This window comes from Arvicanthis niloticus, chromosome 9 (genome assembly GCF_011762505.2).
Source record: "Arvicanthis niloticus isolate mArvNil1 chromosome 9, mArvNil1.pat.X, whole genome shotgun sequence".
Taxonomy (NCBI): Eukaryota; Metazoa; Chordata; class Mammalia; order Rodentia; family Muridae; genus Arvicanthis; species Arvicanthis niloticus.
This window is the reverse complement of record NC_047666.1, coordinates 73,550,483-73,572,845: the sequence shown is the minus strand read 5'-3', so window position 1 is coordinate 73,572,845 and position 22,363 is coordinate 73,550,483. Positions and strand designations below refer to the sequence as shown.

Genomic DNA, 22,363 nt, shown 5'->3' with positions numbered 1-22,363 from the left:
TTTGCCCTTTAGTGACCAGCTTCATCTCTTAAACCCCATAAAAATGAGCCCCACACAGTAATTGGGACCCTTGAGGACTGTCACTCATGTGGCCCGCTGTTAATCTGGACAGTGGCTCCCTCTACAGCCTGCACTATGACTTTACTCCAAATAAAGCTGTCTTTCTTCTTCTGCAAATCTGTGCGAGCCCAGACCACCACCATTAACAAAAAGCAACTTGACAACATGTTGCAGAACTTAGGCCTTTTTTTTTTCTGTTTTCTGTTTCTTTTTAAAAGATTTACTTATTTACTTTAGATGTTGTGACTATGTGTGCCTGTGTGCATGTCATAGTGTGGGTCTCCAAGGAGTCCAGAAGAGGCATCACATCCTCTGGACTGGGATTTACAGGAAGTTGTAAGTTGCCTACCAAGGCTGCTGGGAACATAACCCAAGTCCTCTCTGAGGGCAGCGTGCTGGCTGGTTTCTCGTCAACTTGACAAGGCAAAGCCATGTTGGAAATGGAAAACACAGTTATGAAAACGCCTACATCAGATTGGCCTGTGGACAAATGTAGAACATGTTCTTAATCAGGTATTGATGTGGGAGGGCCCAGTTCATTGTGGGTGATGCTATAAGACCCCTAGGCTGGTGGCTGTGGGTACTATTAGAAACCATGCCTCATCACTGTGTGCCCAGCTCTTCCAAGGACTGCTCTGCCCAGGTTTCACCAGATTTTTTAAAATGCCACCCTGAATGGAGCACACCATGGAAATCATGGTGCTTACATTTCATATGTTTGTGGGGGACAAAGGAAGACCCGAGAGCGCTCATGGAAAGGGAGATCCCTGGGATTCTGGAAAATCAAAAGGACTCTCTGGCTGTGGACAAGATAATGAAGGACCTGGACCAGTGCCGAGATGGTGAAGTGGGCTTCCGGGGCTTTCTATCCCTAGCAGCGGGGCTCATCACTGCCTGCAGTGACTGTTTTGTAGCACACATGAAGCAGAAGGGGAAGAGGTTGGCCCACTGGAGCACTGATACCCCCACCCTGATGTGTGCTCTCCCACCAGGTCACTTGGGGAATCTGTCTAGCTATTTCTTGTGAGCAAATCCGGACCCTTAGGAAGTGTGCAAATAACATCCAACTCCAATTCCGATTCGGCAAGCAGAGAGAGAAAAGTTAATCCGATGACAGAGAAGCTTTTGAGTTTTATGTTGCTTGCATCCCACTGCCCTCAATGAAGAAAGTGCCTTTTTAAAGTTCTGACAAAGAAAGAAAGAAAGAAAGAAAGAAAGAAAGAAAGAAAGAGGGAGGGAGGGAGGGAGGGAGGGAGGGAGGGAGGGAGGGAGAGAGAGAGAGAGAGAGAGAGAGAGAGAGAGAGAAAGGAAAGGAAGGAAGGAAGGAAGGAAGGAAGGAAAGAAGGGAGGGTGTCAAGCTGAGCAAGGCATGGAAAGCAGGCTGGTACCCAGCACACCTCAGTGTCCTCTGCATGAGTTCTTGCCTCCAGGTTCCTGCCCTGACTGCCCTGGGTCTGAGAGCTGCAGTAAGCCCTTTGCTCCCTCAGTCGCTTTTGGCCATGGTGTTTTATCACAGCAACAGAAACTCCAGGACAGGCAGTAAGCACTCTTACCCACTGAGCCATCTCTCGGGACCCTCCTATGGGTTTCTAAGGCAAGAACAACAAGTCCCTTCCCCCACGTGTGAGACACTCCTGAAAAAAATGTAGAGGTCTACCCTCTCCCCAGCAGACCTGGAGCCATTTTGTTCCATGCCCTCTACCTATTTCATATTGTTGCTGTGATCTGCTGCCAGTCACTGACACAGAAAAATAACTTAACTCAAAGCAAGGCCATACCGATCACATATTCTGTTATGTTCTGTATGTTCTGAGGTCTCTTAATCTTAAGAAATTCCACAAAACTTGACACAGGACCCATCAAATTAAAGGTCAGTATAAACTGCTATGTCAAAATTGGCTTGAGTCAGCGCTAACCACCAGGCAGTACTTCCTGCGACTGCATATGAGCTCACTGTGGTTTTTGTGTTTTTTTCCTTTATAAGCTGACAGAAAAGGTGTTTGGCACCATGGCTCAGCCCCTGAATTCTGAGGTATGGTCCTGATCAATCAGGATTAGGGTGTGCGTTCAATAAACCATCCCTGTCTGACTGAGATTGGTGCTTGTACAGTTTGTGGGGCAACTCTTGGACCCCCAACAACAACAAAAAACATCAAAGATGACCTCAGTCCTGGTGGTTGTTCTTTAACATGAGACATTCGGAACTGAGCACGTCACTGTGTTCCTTACCATGACTCAAAAACTGACAAATAAACTCTTAGAGACAAAGGAACAAGCCAGTTGTTTCTTGATCCATTGCCCAGTTCCTCACCCCTTGCCTACAGCGAGGTAGCCCTATAGCAAGCTTCCCTCTCAGAAGCTGCATGCTAGCCATCTTGAACCGTCCTTAGCCATCTTGGACATGGCAGAAATCCTTGCCTAAAGAGGCAAAATCCATGGTACTGTAGTCACCGGGGAAAGAGCTACCACACTAACAGGGGCTGAGGGAAAGCATGAACGTGATGAGAAACTATTCTTCTTGTGGAGGCATTCCAGCCTCATCAAGCCTGACTCCAGAGGCCAGAACAGAGTGGCTTCCATGTCCAGCACAGTAGGCCTTTGGTGCCTTCGTACTACTTAACACAGGCATCCTGGTGTTTCCTGTTTGAGGGATAAGCTTTCTTTAAATTTTCTCTTCCTCAATCTGGATGTAACACAGGCTTTTTCTGCAGTTCTGGCCAGCACCATGTGCTGCTGAAAGTCCAAGTATATGGCAGCTGAATTCTTAAGAACCAACAGCCAACATCAGATGAATAAAGGAACTCTGGTACACCCATATAACTAAATATTACTCAGAATTTTAAAGTATGAATTCAATCCTATGGATGGTATCTTAACACACGACTTTCCAAGAAAATACCAAAAACCTATATATTGGATTATTTCATTTATTTCATTTATTTATTTATTTATTTATTTATTTATTTATTGGCAAAGAGGAAATTATAGGAATGGAAATCACATCTGTGGGCTTTAAGAGTTCAGTGGTCAGGAGGCTTGTCTACTAAGGAGAATACATAATGGTCCCGGAGTATAACTGTCCTTACGATGCTGTGGTAACTAAAAGGTGACTACGGATGCCTACGTCATGCAGACAACCACAAATGAGTTTTCCTTATACAGAGTGAAAGAAAGTTGCTAGCAGACCCAAAACTAGTATTTTTTGGGGTATATATAGTAAGACTCCCAAGATCCCTGCACAAACTTTAACTGGTAAGATTGTTTCTCAGAAGAAAATGGGCTGAAAACTCTGAAGCTGAGGCACACCCTGCAGTAGAGATGAGCATGTGTCGAGACGGTGGTTTTCAAATGCCATTTACCAACAGAATTCAGACCCTAAAGTGACTGATCCTAAGGCTCTGACATGACAAATTCAAAAAAAGTTTAAGACGAGTTGAGTATTTGCCTATAATTTTTAATCCTAGGTCTTAGAAGGTAGAGGCAAGAAGACCAAGAATCCAAGGTCACCCTTGGTTATAGTAAGTTCAAAGCCAGCGTGGGCCACATGAGACCATTTCTCAAAAAAAAAAAAAAAAAAAAAAAAAAAAACAATTAAAACAAAGAACAAAAGGTAAGAAAAATATGAAAATGATACAGAAGCCAGCCTGAACGAGACCCTAAAGGTCAAAGTGGGAAAACAGACCCCAAATAGTAAAATAAATGAGAATATTGGATTAAAACCTCAGAAACTGACTGTAATCCTGTGGTGACATAGATCAATGATTAAATGTATAAATAAATGACTCCAGATCCCATAAAGCTGCAAGAGGTTTTTCCTCTAGGTTACAGCAACTCCCACAGTAGGCAAAGTTCACAGAAAGAAGCATTGTCCTAGGGACCTGGGTCACATGGCTGCTAAAGGGAACCATGCCTCCAAGCATTTTGCTGTGGTCCCCTCTCCACTTTGCTCCGAGGATTCCAAGAGAATCTGCTTTGTAAAAGTTAGGTCATTCGAAGAACTGTAGCTGCAAAGGAGTCAGGAGAATTGTGCTTCATCTTCAAAGAGCCAAGCCCAACAGAGATTACAAAGGAACCCACATAGGATCCCTTGGCATTGTTATGAGTCACCCAATTACTCCATCCCTCTGGAAGAACAACAAATGCTCTCAACTGCTGAGCCAGTCTCTCCACACACACACCACACACACACACACACACACACACACACACACGAATTGTTGTGGTTGTTTTTAAGTTGTGTATTGTTCTATTTTAGGTAGGGTCTCATGTAGCCCAGGCTGGCCATCATTTCCTGGCTTTCCTTCCTTTCTCCCAAGCGCTGGGCTTATAGGTGTGCACCACCACTCCACGCTTTGATTTGACTTTTAGCCTTTGACTTACAATGAGATGAGCCTGGGATTTGTTAAAAGCTCAGTTGAGCTCAGAAAGAGCTGGATTACTAGAGGGTCAAAGGTGGAATTAAAGCTATAAGCCAAAATGAGGATGTTAATGCATTAGGCCGGCACTGCAGGGGGATCAGCGAGACCATAGAACCAGAGAAAGGACTGACAACCCTACACACACATACCACACTACACACACACACACACACATTCACACAAAGGTACATACCATACAAACACACATATACACATACCACACACATACACACACAAACACATATACATACACACACCCCACAAACATACACACATACAAACCCCACACATAAACACCACACACATGCATACACATACCACACACACTCACATGCGCACACACACAAATACACACCTGAAAATCTTTTAATCTAAGCTTTTCACTTAAGGCTACTTACGACTGGTATGGGTGTGGGTGTGGATGACTGGAGCAAGAGCTGAAGACATGAGGTCACTTTGGTATTCTTCCAAAAGAGGTCTATTGCAACCATGGGCAGATCCCGGGGTGATTGACGACAGAGGCAACAGAACTGACTGACACCTTAGGTATGGAAATGGGAGATGGCAAGGCTGGCTCTAAGGTGTTTGGCCAGGGCAACTGGATGAAAGGAACTACCACTGACAAAAATGAAGACATAGAACAAGGAGCAGGTTTGCAGTGAGAAGGGATTTCTAAGATGTTTTCAAAGAGGTTAATTGCTGACACTGGGAGGACTGGAGTTGGCGAGAAGGCTTAGCAGCTCTGGCGTTCTTGCAAAGGACTGGAGTTTCATTCCCAGCATGCATGCCAGGTGGATCACACCTTCTGGTAACTCCAGCTCCAACTCCAGGGGATCTGGACTCCCTCTTCTGGCCTCCTTGAGTACCTACACACATCACACATCACACACACACACACACACCACCACCACCAACAACAACAACAACAACAACAACAACAACAACAACAAAACCCACGAATTTTATAAAAGGAAAGTTGGGGTCAAGTTGCAGACGGCCTTGAATCCCAGACTCAAGGATTTGCTTTGTTCTTTGGCAGGTCAGGAGCTATCACAGAGAAGGAGCAGAACACACTGAAGTCCGTGGTGTAGGGAAGGCAATTTGACAGCAGAAGGTGTAAACAAGCTTCATGGACAGGGAGTAAAAGCCTCTCGCATTAGACATCGGTTGGGAAACTCCGGCAGTCTAGTGGTGGGAGGGCATATGCCTGCTGTGGTAGAAATGTGTATTTGAAACTTCAAATAGACATTTGAATAGTGGCCAGCTAACTGAGTGTAAGGAGTAGAGTGTAAGGAGATGGGAAAACAATTCAGTAGCATTTGTCTTGATGCAAGAGGGAAAATGTAATATTCTTGGCGTGACAGCGAAGGCATGACACAAAGCTGCCTCTAGGGAGATGCTGCTATGACTGTGACCTTCAGCAGGGTGGGTGTCCTGTAGCCTTGTGATCTCAGGGTGGAAAGCAGTGTTTGCTACAGTTTGGGAATGATGTGTACTCAAATTAGTGGATAATGAACATTCAGATGGGTGAGTTTGTCAGGTAGGAACCTAATGGCAGAGCAAAGCAAGGATGGTACCGAAGCCCTTAGCATACACTTAGAAATGACACACCCACTGTAAACAAGCTCCCTTTTCTCACTGAGGCCACACTCCTGACCGGGGTAACTTAAGGGAGGAAGGATTTATTCTGGCTCGTGCTTCAAGGGTTACAATCCATGGCCGAAGGCTCCATCCATGCTGGCATGAGGGAGGGCATGGCAGCTGCTTGCTACATGGTGCCAATAAGAAAATAGAACTCAGGTCAGAACCAGAATCTTGACTCATGCAGCATTCTTGATAGGATAGATAAGCTTGCATGCCTTTTCCTATGCTCACACAAGCAGAGATTCTGTGTGGATGACCAATGTGCATAATTCTCTGAATTCATGACCATGAAGCACCTGGCTCTCAGAGGGTCAGAGAGCCCAGACCAGCATCGTTTGCAGTAGCTCGTTGTCAGCTCTACAATCACCTTCTTTCCCCCAGAGGACTTAACATGGCCTTGGCTGCCTCGGCATCTGCTATTTATACTTATTCCAAAACACATTCTAGTTATCTGCCTCTCAGCCTAAGACCCCACACTGACTCCAGATAGCACTGTTCAATTAATCACAGCAATGAGAATTTTGAAAACCTCTGAGATTGCACAGATCACAATGTTGAAGACTCAGAGGAGGAATACAGGTGTGTGTTGCTCAGTTCCCATCTGAACCAGAGGCTTGCTCCTTTTGCTGTGATGTCTGAGTCTCAAGGCATTACTGGGCACGCCACTCTGGAGTGTATGTTGTCGTTGACGCAAATGTTATACACTGCCTGAGTGAATGCATCCACCTTTATGCAGTTCTCTCCTGTCTCTGAATGAAGCAGTCCCCATGAGATTAGCACTTGCCAATCAACTTCTTGCACATGCAAAACTTGAATCAAAATCCCTGACTGTGGAGACACCACTTAAGTGACTTTCTCACTGGCGGTGCTCCATCTGGACTCCCGGTTACCAAGTTCCTGAGAATCGTTGAGTCACTTTGCCTACGGCAATTCCTGCTGTGTTCCAGTCCTGTGTCTCCGTGTTGTATCATCTTGTAAGGCCTTGCTTCCTTACACATCGTTTATATGGGCCAGTAAGTGTCAAATAACTTTGTTTTACTAAATAAAGCTTAAGTGCTTTGGAATTGAACTGTGTGGATGGAGAAGCGGCTTCCCTGCATGCTTCTCTGTACTGCTAACATCTACTCACAAACCCTCTCATTGGCCTCACTCCGGATGGCTTCTTGCAAGCCTCTCCTTACACTAAGCTGTGTGCTTCTTTCTCTGAACTTCCAGAGCCCCCTGTGCTTGTCACTTACTGAAATTGCTAAACTGCATTTGAATGCCATGCTTACACCCTGCTTACACCCTGCCTTCCTAAGACAGGGAACTTGCAAGAAGACAGGGAACCTGAGAGAAGAACTTCTACCCCATTCTTCTCTATATCCCTAATGCTGAATGAACGACAGCTCCAAAGCTGTCCAACTTGTAGTCACAGACAGTTGAATTACTGCATAATTATTTGCATTTTATAGTCACGTCCATTTTCCTGTTTAGTTGAGCAAGCCTGACCATCTAATCACATAATTATATTACAAAAACAACAATGAGAAACGTTGAACGTGTGCTGAGGTATAGGACTTTTGTATCCATTAGCTGTTTGTTTGTTTAAGACAAGTTCTCACTACGTAGTCCTGGCTGGCCTTGAACCACCAAGCACAGCCTGTATCCATTAGCTTTTGAATCTTCAAAACATCGCTGTGGCAACAAGAGGCAGCTATTCGTCTTTCAGATTTCCAGGCAAACCAGACCCATATCAAAGCTGTATTCTTTAAATTATACTAGTTCACCAAACAACAATTAAACACATCTCACCAACTGTGGCACCCAGGCCCTGTGGCTAAGGCAAGCAGAAGCCTAGACACAGGGGTAACCTGCTCTGTCCTCAGGTTTACTTTTCTTTCGCTTTCTCTCAGTGTCTGGGCACTTGTGTATCCCGATGAGTTGTCTCCATTTTGCAACATAGAATCTGTGCACCATGGATCTGTGACTTGATAGGTCAACCTCTGGGGAAAGTAAAAAGCATGTATGGCCATTGCTAGGAGGAAGGAGGTGTGGCTTTGTTACGGCTCCTGTTTGGGATTGCTTTTCTGGCAGTAAGGATTGAACCTGGGGCCTTGCATACTAAGCAAGCACTCTACCCCTGAGCTGTATCCTCGGCTCTGCCCTGCTTTTGCTGTTAGTGTGAGCAGGCTGACAGGCTTTGCAATTTTTTTTCACAGACCTTGGGGTTTATGTTGCAAAATGGAGACAACTCATCTGGATTCACAAGTGCCCAGACACTGAGAGAAAGCGAAAGAAAAGTAAACCTGAGGACAGAGCAGGTTACCCCTGTGTCTAGGCTTCTGCTTGCCTTAGCCACAGGGCCTGGGTGTCAGAGTTGGTCAGATGTGTTTAACTGTTGCTTGGTAAACTAATATAACTTAAAGAATACAACACTGATGTGGGTTTGTTTTATCTGAAAATCTGAAAGACGAATAGCTGCCTCTTACTGCCACAGCAATGTTTGGGATGTGAGGAGGGAGGTCAAAGGTGGAAAAGAGAGACTAGACCTGAGGGCCTAAGGCACAGTCATGGGTGGAATAAGGCAAAGAAGCTGCAAGGACCAGAGAGTAGGAGAGGGGACGGGACTAAGATGACAAAGGGAAAACACTTTGCAGTAGCAGCGGACAGAGGGTGAATGAAAATCTCGGTAGTTGTCTAAAGTTCTTAAACGGAAGTTGAGGGCATTCCCACACTCCAGCTTCTGCTTCCTCTTTGAAGTAGGAGGTGGGCTGCCTACTCAGAACAAAATCAGTGAGAACGGAAGTTCAAAAACTAAACACAGTTTCAAGTACTCTGAGGAAGTGAGAGGGTAGGCCGAGCAGGGAGACTGACCAGGGCGGCTGAGGTGATTTTCATCAGTGATCTGCTGGGGCGGCAGACACAGCCTCTAGCTGGATTCATCTGCATGTTTTGCTGGCTGGAGTCTTAGTGTTTTCTGTTGCTGTGGTAAAGCACTGTGACCAACAGCAACTTGGAGACAAAGGGGTTTATTTTATCTCATGCTTCTAGGCTATAGTCCATCACGGAGAGAGGGCGACAGGAACTGGAAGGCAGAAACCTGGAGGCAGGAGCCGAAACAGAGGCCATGGAGGGTGCTGCTTACAGGCTTGTTCCTCATGACGTGCTCAGCCTGCTTTCTTATACAAGTCAGGACCATCTACCCAGGGGTGCATCCTCCACCCCACATCAATCATTAATCATAAAACTGAACTACAGTCTCACCAACAGACATACTGGTATATTCTCAGTTGGGCATCTCCCTTCCAAGACAACTCTAGCTTGTGTCAAGTAAGAAAGACTAACAAGGACAACTGGGTTACATTAACAGTTGTGAGGTCTCCATAGGCCTCTTGTGACACCCAGAGGTCTTGAACAAACTCCAGGAACTCGATAAGGTCAATTATGTCTTTTTCAAAACAAGTTATTTCGGTGCAAAGAAGTCAATTTACAAAACAAACCAAAAGTATAAATATAAACTAGAAACATCGCAAACCTTACCCAAATTAACACCACAAATAAAAGGCCTGGTGACTTGCTGTTTTAATAGAAACACGTCTGTGACGAGTGTAATTTTGTGTATTTACACATCACAGAAAAATCTAGAATTACTTTATGAATTATCTTTCCTGCACTTGTCAGTGAAACACCTGACACGTGTTCAGCATTAAGCGTCTTGTTGATGAAATCTGTGCCAGACTTGCTTTTTAAACAGGAAATGTATTCTTGGGGAACTGTGTTCTGAGGTGACAAAATTCACCAGCACAAAGCTGTTAGACTCTAACCTAGGTGTGTTGATGGGTGCCTTCACTCCCAGGGTTCAGGATTGTTTCCACAGAAAGTTCCAGGCTGCACAGTGACACCTTGTCTCCAAATAAATAAGTAAATAATTGTTAGACTTCTTAAACTAATTTATAAAATTAGCATGACAGGGTTTCTTAAAGTATAAATATGCAAGGGCAGACAGGAAAACACTAAGACCAACAAAACCAAGGAGAACAAATATTAATACATACTGTAAAGCTTCCATCATTAAAATGATATGGTGGATATGTGCTGGGTAGAAGAAAAAAAAATAGATTCAGTTAAGCATATAAATAAATGTATTATAAAGATGATGTTCCAAGTCACCTAGGCAACAACAAATTTTTGTAGTAAATATGCTGGAATTAGTAGTAAATATTCTGCCATTTGGAAAAGATAAAATTGCATCCCTCACTCCTAAGAATAAACTCCAGCCAGGCATGCTGCTGTACACAGCACACCTGTAAGTCCCAGCACCGGGAAGACCAAGGCAGAAGGACTTTGATTTTGAGGCCGGCCTGGCTACATAACACAACCACATCTCCAATGAATAAATAAATGAATAAAAGCTTCAAATGCATCAGGACTATAAAAATCAAGAAAGAAGCTATACAAATATTGAAATCAAACATGGGTGCGTGCCTGCTCAGCAGGGGTGCAAGGAGAAGCTTTAAAATTACCAAATCCAGAGGCAATAAAGTTGAAGTGTGGCCATGTGTGCACCATTCTTCGTGGTAACGAAGACTATTCAAAAAGCAGAGCTAAGAATGTGACTGTATTTGAAATCTTTTAAGAAGCAATACAATTAAAGCGAGCTTAAAGACAACGGCAAGCTCTCTCTCTCTCTCTCTCTCTCTCTCTCTCTCTCTCTCTCTCTCTGTGTGTGTGTGTGTGTGTGTGTGTGTGATCGACTTCAAAGCCTTACCATGGCAAGTACTTTGCCACTAAGCTATATCCTTAGCAAACTTGTTTGATTTTTTTTTCTTTTCTTTTTTTCTTTTGTCACTAAAACCTAGCATCCCCCACTCATAAAGAACCTTGCACTTTCAGAAACTAATGATAGCCAGTAGAAAACTGTGCAGAAAGCTCCGAGCAGTTAATAAGAAACTTATATAACGGCTCTCAAACATATAAAGGAGTGTTCAAGTTCACTGCTAGGGAAACAAGTTAAACCAGTACTGAGATGCCCACCTTTGCCTACGAGATTGGCATGCAGATTTTAGGCAAGACCTGAGGAAGCAGGCACCGTCACTGGGTACTGGGCGTGGGGTCCAGCACAGGGCTGTGGAATGGTGTGTAGCCAAAGAAGCTGGCATAACTACACACAGACCACAGACACATTTACCTTTTACCAGTAATCTCACTTCTCGAAATCTACCTTGAAAATCCCTATCGAGGAATAAAAAAATAAAGCAGAAAACTTGAAGCCGAAAGATGTACTAACCAAACTAAATTTAGATAGAAAGTTTCAGTGAGAGACTGAGGGAGTGAGAGGAAGAATCAGTAAAGCCAAGGGGAGATTATTTGAAATTATGCCATCAGAGAAGCAAAAATTAAAAAGAGTTTTGAAAAGCGAGAAAAGCTGAGGAATCCCATGAAATGGAAACAGTGTCTAGTACAGAGTCTCAGAAGAACAGAAAGAACAACATGTAATAAAAAATATAAAGGTAACAATTTCCTTCTCTGGGAAAGGCACTGGACACCCAGATTCAAGAAGGTCAGAGGATATCCCAAAGAAATCCACACCCAAAACTACTATAACAAAGCACTGAAAATCAAAGGCAGAAATCTTAAAGCAGCACAGGAAAATCAGTTTGTCTTACTCAGGGCTGGAGGAGTCTCCAAAGGTATTAAGAGGACTTACTAACTGAAACCTTGCAGACCGGAGGAGAAGGGATGACGTATTCAGTGGACTAAAGGGAAGACTTATGGACCGGAATGAGGAACGTCCCCCAAAGGCTTGTGTATTCACAGATGGTCCACAGATGGTGGTGCTGTGTGGGGAGGTTGAGAGTTGAGGTAGAGCACAGCTAGGGGCAATCCATCACTCAGGGTGGGCTCGAATACATAGCCTCCCTCTACTTCCTACCCTCCAATCCCCACCAGGCCTTCTTCCCCTTCTCATAGGTCATGTGACATATGAGCATCCATCTTTCTGGCCCTGCTGTCATGCTTTCCCCATCCTATTGCAATGCCTTCTACATATTGATAGACTCTATCCCTCTGGAGGGTTAGAACTGAGGCGGTAGGCAGTGGGCTATGGTTGGTGGGTGGTGGGTGGTGGGTGGTGGGTGGTAGCAACAGGTAGTAGGCAGCAGGTAGCTAGAACAGCAGCTGGACCCTTACGTCTTGAGCCCCAAGCACAAAGCAAAGAGAGTGTATTTGAAATGCCATTGGTGTCTTTACACCAATGGAAAAGTAGACAAGACAGAGTGCAAGACCAACCTGGTGTGCAGAGAGAGTTTCAGGCCAGCCAGGGTGACATGGCAAGACCCTGTCTCAAAATAAAACATACAAACAAAAAGCTTGGCAACATTTATTATTAGAGAAATTAAAATTAAAACAACAATGAAATGTAATTAAATAACTATTAGTGAGTAATGGCTAAAATTTGACATAGACCACAACAAGTGTTGGCAAGTACCTATAGGCAGTAACACTCGTGCGTGCTGGAAGAAGTGTAAATTGTACGACCTCTTCACAGAATGAGTTGACAGAGTCTTTAAAGGTTTAATATCTTCATCATATAACTTATCCATTCCACACTAAGGCATTTTCCTAATGTCCATACATTAGACATATATGTTCAGGGAACCCTTAATTGTAACAGCCAAAACAGTTCAAATATTCATGAATAGGGTAAATGGTTCACCAGCCACAGTGTTACATTCTTGCAATCCCAGAGTCGGAGAGGAAGGGGCAGGAAGATTGCTGCAAGTTTGAAGCCGGCAGCAATATCAACAACAAGAACGTAAATGAGTAACAAATCATGGCATACAGACATGACAAGACATGCCATGATGAGACATAGCTCGGCAGTAAGTTCTGGTAGGTCATGATTAAGCTTCACAGATTCGACCAGGTGAAGTCAGAAAAAGAACATACAATTCAAGATTCCACTTCCAGAAAATTCCAGAAGCTATAGATGCAGGCTCCAACAGAAAGCAGATTCTGGACTCAGGAGAGGAGAGTGGGAACCATGGGATAGAAGAATTACTAAGAGAAACTGCGAGTCAAGACACAGAGTGAGCGAGGTCTGGTGGTACACACTTGCGATGTTGAGGCAGGAGGATCACAAGTTGGAGTCATTCCTGAGCTTTTAAATACTGAGAACTGATTCCCATTCCCCATCAAAAACAAACAAACAAAAATCCTCAAGTATAATAGATTCTTTATCTGGATACAACAACAATATACATACCAAAATACCCCAAGTTATATTTCAAATATAGTTATAAAAATTAATATAATATAGTTATATTGATATATGTAAACAGTTAATATAAATACTTATATATGTCTAACTAACTAGGGTATAGCTTCCTGTAGCCCAAGTGCAACTCAACAGTGCTGTTTAAAAAAAAAAAAAAAAAAACAAATTTGTTCAACAAAACCCAGAGTATCAAACTTACGGCTATCTGGTGTCCTCAAGAAATAAACAGTCCAACAGATTTAAGAAGAGGAAGCAGACTTGATAGACTGAAATGACTTAACACACATGTTAATCAGCAGTGCATGCTCTGCTTGGGTCTTGATGCAAAGAAATGAAATAAGAAAAAAAAATCTGTCCGATAAATGGTGAAATTCACAAACTGACTAGGTAGTCAATATTAACTGTTAATTTTTACATGTAACAATGGTATTGCATATATGTGTGTACAGGTGTACATGTAGAATAAACATATTATGTTGTGGTGCTTAAACCAAACCCAGGGCTTTGATAACAGAGAAGTGCTCCGTCCCTGACCTGACCCCTAGCCTTTCTAAACATTCCTATAGCGAGGGGAGAAGATATGAGGTATCTTAATAGATGGATATTGGCCAGATTGCTGACACTGATGGGTATAGTATGTCCCTCTTTTCTTCTCTGAGACTGTTGGTCACCATCCCAAGCGGACAAAGAGTAGCAGGGACCAGGTAGCTGTAAGGATGAGTGAAGGGCCTCCGGAGACTGCTGCAGCAAGACAAGTCTGCTTTATTGTTCCAGCGATAGGGTCTATAAGGGCAATTTTAGGAGTGCAGTGGAAAGGGTTTATAGACCATAGCATCATGTGGACAGGACTGGCTGATGAGACATATTACAGCACCTAATTAGCATGTGGGCGGGAAGCCATAGCACCACTTGTGTGTTGAGCTGTACAGCCTTGAGGAGAGCTCTGTACAAGGTTATTTTTCAGGCGAGGCCAGCCACCAGTGACTGCAGGAGACTCTGCAGATAAAGCCAGGCAGACAGGGACACAGCGAGGAGAAGGAGAGTCCTCCATTTTGCAGCTGAACTCAGAAAGCCATCCAGTCATCAACAGTCATCCAGTCAACAACAACACATGGGCTTTATTCCAATGTGGCTTAAGATTCAAGTCTCCCATGATAAGGTTGGGTTCTCACAAGCCCGGCTTGATGGGACACATCTGTGATCCCAGCACTGGGGAAGGGAGGTAAGAATAAGGAGTCTGTCCAATGTCAGCCTTGCTGCATTACTCATCCCCTAGCTGGGACAAAGGACAAAGAACAAAAGCAGCTTAGGGAAGCAAGGATGTGTTTTGGCTTTTGCTCCAGAGCTTACAGACTCTAGTGGCAGGAAAGAGCTTGAAACCTGGGTTGAACTACGATCCTCCGACACAACCAACATGGGCTGAGCCATCTCCCCAGAGGCTTGCTTCGGTTCCTGAGAGCCTCCTGAGAGAGTGTAAGACCCTGTGGAGGTTGCATTTGCCGTTGCAGTTGGGCTCAGATGACCTTGAATCTTAGGGGGAGGGTGTGCCTAACTTGTGAGAAGTATTTAACTCAGTGTTGGGCAAACCTGGGTATTTGCAATCATTTTACAGGTTAAGGGGGGAAAAAGGCAGCCATGGATGTGAACACCTCTGACAAGATGAACTGGATGCTGTGAGTCAAGAGAGGCCAAGAGGTCATGAGATCCGGAATCGGACCCTGACAAGGAAAGTGACCAGCATGGAGGAACTTTGCCAACAGCCCACAAAGAGGAACTGGGAGGAGCATTTAGCTGTGGCTTCCCAGCTGGGCCAAGCAGCACTGTGAAACATCACACAGACATCCTTCAAAGAGGGGAGGCTGAGGCAGGAGGATTGCCAAGAGTATGACACCATGAGTTCATAGACAGCTTGGGCTACCAGGTGAGACCATGACTCCGGAAACCAAGACAGCTAAGCCAAACAGAACAGGAAAACCTGTGAACTAGAGCCTGTCGTTATGATTGTTAATTAGAAAGAAACTTATGGAGCGGAACTGTCAAGTAACCTCATGGTTAGTGGCAAAATGAAAGTTTGAAATGGTATAATTATACCCCCAAGCCACAGACTTAATTAACCTTGTTTCACTCAGCAGAATGAGGGGATAGGAGGAAGGAACCCCAAAGGGGTGTTGAGGAGCTGGTGCAGCTGGGAACACGGAGCATACTGCTCCTACAGGGGACCAGAGTTCAGTTCCCAGCACCCATGTTAGGAGGCTCACACTACCCATTTATAAAAAGGAAGGGAGGAAAGGAATATGTTTGGCAGAAGAATGGTATGGTGTGGGGTAAGGCGGTGCTTCTGCGGGCCCACGCTGAGACGTCCCTTCCCCCTGAGGGACCTGCCACACGATGGTATAGTACAGAAGAGAGTTTATTTAGGGTATGGGGAGGGGAGAAGAGAGAGAGAAAGAGAGAGAGAGGGAGAGAGGAAAGGGAGGGGAGGGAGGAGAGAGGGAGGGAGGGGAAGGGAAGGGCAGAGGGAGAGGGAAAGGGAGACAGTAGAGGAGTAGCGGGCAGAAACAGAAAGCCAGAAGAATGGGGAAAGAAGGGGAGCAGGAGCAAGAGGAGAGGGCAAGAGAGAGAGAGCAGGAGGCAAGCAGCCCCTTTTATAGTGAGTCAGGCACACCGGGCTGTTGCCAGGTAACTGTGGGGCGGAGCCTAGACTAAATGCCAACACCCCTAACTTTACCTGCAGAGGACCTGGTGCCTGCCATCCTCGGACACCTGCATTCACCTGTACATACCCACACACATACACACAGGCATACATATAATTTAAAATAATAAAAATTCAAATCTAAAAGAAAAAAAAGAAAATGTCTGTAGGCCTGTGTACCAGAGGCTATCCTCGGAGATCTTGGGCCAGGAGGGTTCAAGCCAAGGGGAAAGGCCGAGAGCAGGGAGAGGTAAGTGCTGCTGCTGTCGCTGCTGTTGCCCACACTGACTGCGCTGAGCCAAGCCAGGCTGGGATGGCGAAGGCTGGCTAGCCAGTGAGGGGGTGCAGGGGAGCTTCTGGTGTCGAAACTTTCGGGAGAGCATTCTCTTCCCAGGCAGTGTCACAGCTCTTATGGCAGACACTCTCAGATGACAAGTAATTCTCACACACCTTTATTCCTTCCAGATAGGGTCTTATATACAGTTTTTGGGTGGGTTGGAGACTAACAGTAGGTGCTTCCTACTGGCTTGGTCTGAGATGTTATGGATGCCTCGTCTACATGTGGAACGGCTTGGGGCATTGCCCCTATGTGACTGATGGCCACAGATCTCTTTGGAGGGCGGAGTGGGGGGGGGGGGGAGGGAGCTTCAGCTACATGACAGGCCTGGTGCCAGGAGCAGGTGAAGCTCCTACGGTTCCTTCAGGGTCCTCAGGGCTTCTAGCCTTAGCTCGACCTTACCAGGCTTCCTCTCACAGTCCACGGCCCTACAGATGTCCAATCTTGTCATGTTGTAGAACAACATTGTCATCTCCAAAGTTCCCACCCAAGAACCAGGAAGTAGAGCTACAAAAGAAAATCCCCACCTCCATATTGTGCTAAGTAATTTTACCACTTTGTGTTAGGCTGTGTTTAGAGCTGGACTTGACCTCTTATGATCCCCTCGTAGGCTGAGGGCTTACACATCTGACAGTGTCAAACAAGGGGGCTGTGAGGCGCTCAGAGAGTCTCTAAACACCACCTTCACCCTCTTGATGAAGAGGACATGCCAGAATGTCCATGGGTGAAACTTGGTCTGCGGCTGAGACATTAGAGAGTAAACTTCCTGCTTTGATTTAGCTACACTCAGAAAGACAGAGGGCCATTTGGGGGCTGAATCAAGATCTTGAGTTCAAAGCAACCCAAAATCTGTAAACAAAACTCTTAATAATAACAATAATTGTAATGATAACAATAATAATTAAGGAGTCCAGTTTTCATATCCCATTTTCTCTCGAGTCCATGGACCATTTGTTATCTATCCTGGGTGTAAGGTACTCTGTCTGCTTCAGCAGCTGATCTGTCTGAGTTGCTGTGGTGCTGGCAGCTACAAGCCTTGGTTAAGACCTCCAAGTGACACAAAGGGAAGCTAGGTAAAGCCTCAGCAGGGAACTGTGCTTCTCTAAGTTGAGAAAGGGGGAGGGGGACTTATGTCCTTTGTTCTCAGTACCTGTATGACTCTCAGAGCCTGTGTTCACATAGGGAAAAAAAAACTCACTGTGAGTTTGCACATAAATCCAGATCATAAATTGAATAAGAGGTTATAAGAGAGGATGCCTATATGCCCATACACTAGGAGGAACTGTCTGGCTTAACTTTCACCATTTGTCACTGGCTTGCAGGGTCATGGAAAGTTCAAGACTGTAACTAAGCCATCCTTGAAGTTTTGTGTAGACAAACCCAGCCGATATCTTATCTCCTGTGTTTGCGCCTGGGGTCCCGTGGTGTACATCTTCTCTATGACCTTCGGTTAATGGTTTCTGTAACCCTTTGGAATGTACACTAAGTTTTAGAAGTCTGCTGTTATCTCAGGAGCAGTGAAGCAGTCCTGTTATAAAAGGAACTCAAATGTCTCTGTGGGGTTGCCATTTGGACGCAGTGGTAACCCTTGCATGCTAGATGTTTCTGCAGAATAAATGTTCTTTGTCTTTGCATACTATCTGAGTCTGGGGTCTGCCTTCAGTGACTTTTGGACGATAGTAGTAGTAGTAGAAATACAGTCTGATTTCAAGGAATAAAATAGATGCTAGCTTAGCTGAGGTATACTGTGGTAGTTTAGGGAGGGAGCCAGTCAGAACTAAAGCAACTAGGAAGGCTGCATGTGTCACTGTTTCCTTCATCTTTGAGGCTCCTGGGACTGAGGATCACTGTGCACCAATTAGATTAGTGTGTCTGGCAGGGGAGTGGTTTGGGTGGGGAGTGATCCTCCAGGGGCAGTAGCTGGGAGCTTTCTGACTGGACATCATCTCAGAGCAGTCCCCCAAAGGATGGGGACTTTCAACAACACTAGCACTGTGAGAAAGCTAGCATTCCAGAGAAAGGTTTTAAAATTCCAGGGAAGACAAACACAAACAGACTAGGGCATTGAGCAACCATGAGTATTTGAAAACATGCTTCTGATAATGCCTAATAATGGCTTTCAGTCAGGGAGCTCTGGAAGGAAAAATACAGCACCTATGTAAAAATGTGGCACGTGGGTACTGCCAATCAGAATGTTCAACCAGTGAGGAAAGGAATGGTGTGAACTATAGTGTGTTTCAAAGAACACAACAAGCAATGTAAAACTTCTGATCTTAGTCATTTAGTATGAGGATTTATTCAACCAGAACATACAAACATTTTGATTTTGAAAAGAGAAAACTACCACATTCTTGTTATAAAAATTTGGAAAATACTGGCATGTGAGGGGAGAAATACTCAAGTCTTATAGTATAGAGACATCCATTACTACGTGATTTTACTATGCATCTCAATAAAGTAGATTCCTCCGACTAAAGAGATATCTCAGTGGTTAAGGACACTTGCCACTTGTCTTAGTAGGGTTTTCATTACTGTGAAGAGACACCATAACTAACATAACCAAGGCAACTCTTATAAAGGATAATATTTAATTGGGGCTGTCTTATAGGTTCTAAGGTTCACTCCATTATCATCATGGCAGGAAGCATGGCAGCATCCAGGCAGGCACGGTGGAGGCAGAGCTGAGAGTTCTACATCTTCATCTGAAGACAACCTGGAGGAACATTCACACTGGATGGAACTTGAGCACAGTAAACCTCCAGGTCCAAAGTGACACACTTCCTCTAACATGGCCACACCTCTTAACAGTGCCACTCCCTATGGCCAAGCGTTCAAACATATGACTCTATGGTGGCCAAACCTACTCAAACCACCACAGCCATCCTGCTGGCCCTAGGACAAAAATAAATAAATAAATAAGTTTTGTTGTCGGTGGTGGTGGTGGTGGTGGTGGTAGGTTTTTCTCTCTCTCTTTTTGTTACACACACTGTCTCCAACAAGGCCACACTTTCTAACAGTGCCACTTTCTATGGCCAAGCATTCAAAGATATGAATCTATGGTGGCTGAAAGATGCTATGTACACAAGGATGCTGTCAAATGCTATGTACACAAGGATGCTGTCATACAACGTAGTGCACACAGCCAAGCACAGCCCGGCCTGTGTGGAGCACACACAGCACAGGCTAATTTCCAGTGTTTTACTTTTTCCTCCAATTACCTGATAACGATGAAGCTGCCTAGTGAGTCAACACACATTTTCCTACAGTCTGACACAAAGAGGTCAAAGCTAATAAACTGTCAACAAGATACATATCCTCCTGGTCTAGCACTCCCTGGACATTCCTAAAGCTAGACATTACCCCTCTAAAACCCACCTCACAACTTTGCTTATAAAATAAAATTCTTGACTCTTCAAACCTTGTTGTAAGTTACATTCTCTGAATGATATGACTTAGTTCTGGGATTTATATATATATATATGTATATCCATTGTAATGACTTAAGACCTACCTATATTTTTAAAATGTCTTTTAATAAACACAACTCTGCTTCATAATGGTTTTTCTTGAAATTCTTTTCTTCAGTGAAGCTAAGGATGATGGCTTAGATAAAGGTCCCCAAGGGAAAAGGGAAACTCGGCTGGTCACTGCATGTGCCTGAGTGGACTCTGTCTCTGTGACTGGGGATTTCTTCCACACTACTTACAGACTAGGTCAGTGGTTCTCAACACCCCTAAAGCTGTGATCCTTTAATATAGATCCTCGTGTTGTGATGACCCTCAATCTTAAGATTATGCCATTGCTACTCCTTGGAGAAAAGCTTAATTTTGCTACTGTTATGAATTTTAATGTAAATATCTGATATGCAGGATATCTGATATGTGACCCCTATCCAAGGGGTCCCATCGGTTACAACCCATGGGTTGAGAACTACTTATTTGAGGTCACTTTATAGAAGACATGTTTCTTGACAATTCATACCTTAGTACCCACAGGAGACCTGCTACTCAGCTCTCCCTCAATTCCCAAATCCACACATGTTCAAGTTCCTTATAAAATGACATCATAAAGAATTATGGATGTGGTGATAGAACTTGCCCAGAATGCATGATGAGGTCCTGGGTTTGATCCCCTCCCAGCATGTGCCCATACATAGATAGTAGGGGAGTAAGTGGTAGGATTTGTTTTGTTCCTTTTGTGTTCTGGTTCTGTGTGTGTACACATGTTCGTGTGTTGGGTGCATGCTGACACACATGTAGCATGCTGCTCATGTTATTTATTTACATATTTTCAGGTCTATTTACTTTTGTTTTATGTGTATGAATGTGCGCCTGTATATATGCATGTGCACCACCTGTGTGAACTTCCTGAGGCCAGAAGAGGTTGTCAGATCCCCTGGCATTAGAGTTACAGATGGTTGTGAGCTGCCTTCTAGGTGCTGGGAACCGCAGTAAGGTCTTAACCCTGAGCCACCCTCCCAGTCCAATTCCATCTTATTTTTCTGAGACAGGGTCTGTCCTTGAAGCTAGAGCTTGCCAAAGACATCCACCTACCTCTGTTTTCCCAGCACTGAGATTATAGATAAGCATCGTCTCATCATTGGAAAGCCAAACTCAGATCATCATGTTTGCAAAGCAAGACTGTACAGACTGAGCCATCTTCCCAGCCTCATGGTTTGGTTTGGTTTGGTTTGGTTTGGTTTGGTTTGGTTTGGTTTGGTTTTAGATAATTTCACACTTGTGTCCTAAGATTCACTATTTCCTTATTACAACACAGGCTGACTTCAAGCTTATAAAAGTTGATCTATCTCAGTCTTCTGACTGAGGGGATTGTGGGTGTGAGCCACCACATCTGGCATCTTCTTATCTATTGATTTTTTGATTTGGGATAGGGTCTTACTGCTTAGTACAGGCCCATCTTAATGTGGTGATCTCCTGCCTCAGCCTCCCTTGTGCTAGGATTACAGATACATGCTATCAGACACTGCTTCTGTTTGCTTTAAATTGCTTTTGGATTACTTGTAGGACCCACTACAAGAGCTAAGAATTCCCAATGATTGCTGATGGTACAATGATTGCAATCCCAGACCTTGGAAGGGATGGAGAAGCCATTGGATCTCTGAGTTTGAGGCCAAACAGGGCTCCACAGTCCTTGTCTCCATAAATTAGTGTTTGTCTGTCTAACATGGTCACCATTTTTGTTTTTCTAGGATTTGTGACCTGCAGTCTGCTGAAATCCCAGATGCACATGCAGCCCACAGACAGTGAGCGCCAACGGCGTAGCACCCCTTAATCAATTGCTTTTCATAGCTCATTTTTAAAGTAAGTTTTAAAAGTCACTTTTCTCAGCTCATGTTCATTGGCATATATGCCTGTGTGAAGGTGTCGGATCCTCCAGAACTGGAGTTATCGACAGTTGTAGGCTGCCATGTGGGTGCTGGGAACTGAACCCGGGTCCTCTAGAAGAGAGACCAGTACTCTTAACCACTGAGCCATCTCTCCAGCTCCCCTCATAGCTAATTATTAAAATGCACGATTCATTATTCAATACAAGTTGTCAGGATGGACAAAATCATTGCTCAATTTATTTAGCAATGAAAATGGCCACTATGGTTTTTGAGTAATGTCGCTCCTGTTACGTAATTCTTGCTAAGGATCCATCTGCGTTACTTTGTAGTGAGTAACACCCAGAAAAGCAACCACTCAGAAGTGCCTTTGCCATCAACACCTGCAACCAGACTTCATAGGAGTCATGCTGTAGAGAGGATAGCTTGTGGAATGTGCCTGCATCACTTGGCAAAAATGGTTCAGCCTTGGTAGAAGTGCTGGGTGTGAGCTGTGCTGGAGTGGCAGAAGCCACCTGAGAAGTCCTGCTCTATTCCTGGGTAAGGCCCAGCTTTGTAAACAGGTGGAAGAGACCCTTTGGCTCTTCACATTATCACTTTGATGTGC

General features: G+C 44.4%; 1 pseudogene; it reads left to right on the top strand.

Annotated features, from left to right (window-relative positions):
* Nucleotides 1–723: 723 nt before the first annotated feature.
* LOC117715786 (protein S100-A10 pseudogene) lies at nucleotides 724–17,140 on the top strand (annotated as a pseudogene).
* The last annotated feature ends 5,223 nt before the right edge of the window (nucleotides 17,141–22,363 follow it).